The sequence below is a fragment of the Etheostoma spectabile genome, chromosome 8 (assembly GCF_008692095.1).
Source record: "Etheostoma spectabile isolate EspeVRDwgs_2016 chromosome 8, UIUC_Espe_1.0, whole genome shotgun sequence".
Classification (NCBI taxonomy): Eukaryota; Metazoa; Chordata; class Actinopteri; order Perciformes; family Percidae; genus Etheostoma; species Etheostoma spectabile.
In genome coordinates, this window is record NC_045740.1 from 30,457,626 (window position 1) to 30,459,787 (window position 2,162).

The 2,162-nt window shown below is 56.2% G+C and overlaps 1 protein-coding gene and 1 long non-coding RNA gene across 2 annotated transcripts in view; one reads left to right on the top strand and one right to left on the bottom strand.

The window, feature by feature from the left end:
* The window catches only part of LOC116693377 (collagen alpha-1(XXVIII) chain), a 71,301-nt gene that overhangs the window by 50,457 nt on the left and 18,682 nt on the right, over positions 1–2,162 (top strand). The window lies entirely within an intron of this gene.
* LOC116693495 (uncharacterized) overlaps positions 1–2,162 on the bottom strand; it is a 42,160-nt gene that overhangs the window by 39,141 nt on the left and 857 nt on the right. The gene's annotated exons all lie outside the window — the stretch shown is intronic.

Below are 2,162 nucleotides of genomic sequence, written 5' to 3' on the forward strand. Positions count from 1 at the left end.
CGGGAAACAGGGCGGTGCGGGGAAGGGGACAGGCAGAGGCTGCACAAGAAGGCCGCATCTACGTGTATGCTGCAGCCTGTCATTCTTTAACTTCAAGCGCGGGTAGGGTCCTTTCATGGATAAAGACGCAAAAGGGGATGCGTGCCGTCGGATGACTTCCACCGTCTGCTTGCCGGTTTCCCGCCCTCACCAGCCCACTTTCTCTGCATCTACCATGAACATGGGTGTGGAGCATCATATCGCCACAACGGGTCCGCCGTCTACGCCCGCGCTCGGCGCCTCAACCGACCAAGCTTGCCGTTGCAAAGCTGGTTTGCCATTATGGAACACGCGGCATAGTCCCCGTTCCAACAGTTCGTGGCGTCACCCCTCCACATCGCCCCTAAACCTGGCGGCGGCTGGCGCCCGTGCGCACACACCGAGCGGCTATGAGCTACAACACCTGACCGCTACCCAGTCCCGAACATACAGGATTTCTCTGCACACCTGCGGGTAAGGTGATCTTCCAAGTGGACCTCGTCAGGGATATCATCAGGTGCCAGTACACCCACTGACGTCCCAAACAGCAGTGATCACGCCGTTTGTTCTGCCAGTTCCTGCGCATGCCATTCGGACTGAAAACGCAGCTCAGTCTTTTCAGCGCCTCATGGACTCAGTTTTGCGGACCTGCCCTTTCTTTTTGTGTACTTGGATGACACCTGGTGGCGAGAACTCCAAATCTCAACACCTGCACACCTTCGCACCCTGTTTGACGGCTTAGCCAACATGGACTAATTATCAACCCCGTCAAGTGCCATTTTGGTCTCTCCACCATAGACTTCCTAGGACACAGAGTCACTGAGACGGGGGCAGTCCCCCTCCCTTCAAAGTGGAGGCGGTCGCACAATTCCCACGCCCACTCACTGTCAAGCCGCAGAGTTCCTGGAATGGTGAATTTTTACCATTGCTTCTTTCTCGTGCCGTCAGCTCATGCAGCCCTGCATGAGGCTTTGAAGGTAAACCCAAGGCTGTGGACTGGACTGAGAGCAGGAGAAGGCGTTCGCTGCCACTAAGAAGCCCTAGCGACGCCACCCCTGTTGGCTCACCCTTCTCCCACAGCCCCCATGCCATCCCTCAGATGCCTCACATACGCTGTCGGGGCTCTCTACGAGCGGGTGGGTGGTGGCCGTGGCAGCCGTGGCTTTCTTTAGGTCTCAGTTACCCCCAGTGACGGAAGTACAACTCGACGAGCCTCCCGATTATTGGGTCTCTACCTCCCTTCGACATTTTCGTTCCCTACTGGAAGGCCGACACTTCACTGCTTTTGTGGACCACAAGCCTGACTTTTGCCAGGCCAAGGTAGCTGAGCCGTGGTCCGCCCGCCAGCAACGTCATCTGTCCTACATTTCGGAGTTCACTACGGACTTGCAGCACGTGCCGTAAGAACAACCAGTGGCGGACTGCCTGTCAGGGCGGCCGTACAGCGGGCAGTCCTCTCGGTTTGGATTACAATCACATGGCAATGGATCACCACAGACCCGGACTGGAACTCCTGAGGACCTCGACTACTGGCTGAAAGTTGAGAATGTGGTTTTTGGCGATGCTGGCACCACACTCCTGTGTTGACGTCTCCCCAGGCCGTCCTCCCACTCGTCCCCCAGGATGGAGACGTAAAGTTTTTGATGCCATTCATGGTCTCTCCCACCAAGTTTCGAAGTGTCACAAAAACTGGTTGCAGCAAAGTTTGTTTGGCGCGGCCTCAAGAAGGACGTTAGGGACTGGGCCCACACCTGTGTTGACTGCCAACGGTTCAAAGTGAACCGTCACACTAAAGCCCCGTTAGAGGGGTTCCCCGTTCCAGAGAGACGTTTTGACCATGTGAATGTTGATCTGGTTGGTCCCCTGCCCCCCTCTAACGGTTTCACATACCTGTTTACCATGGTTGACAGGACCACCCGCTGGCCTGAGGCTGTACCACTGACGTCAGTGACGGCTGTTGAGATGACACGGGCATTTATCGGCACTTGGGTTGCCATCAGACATCTCCTCTGACAGGGGAGCACAATTCACATCAGAGCTGTGGAATGCTTTTGTCCCTACTGCCACGGTTCCCTGGTCTGCTACTCTCCAGCGGTCTACCTTACTGGACAATGCCAGGCTTTTTGTGCCTGTCCCCACTTCCT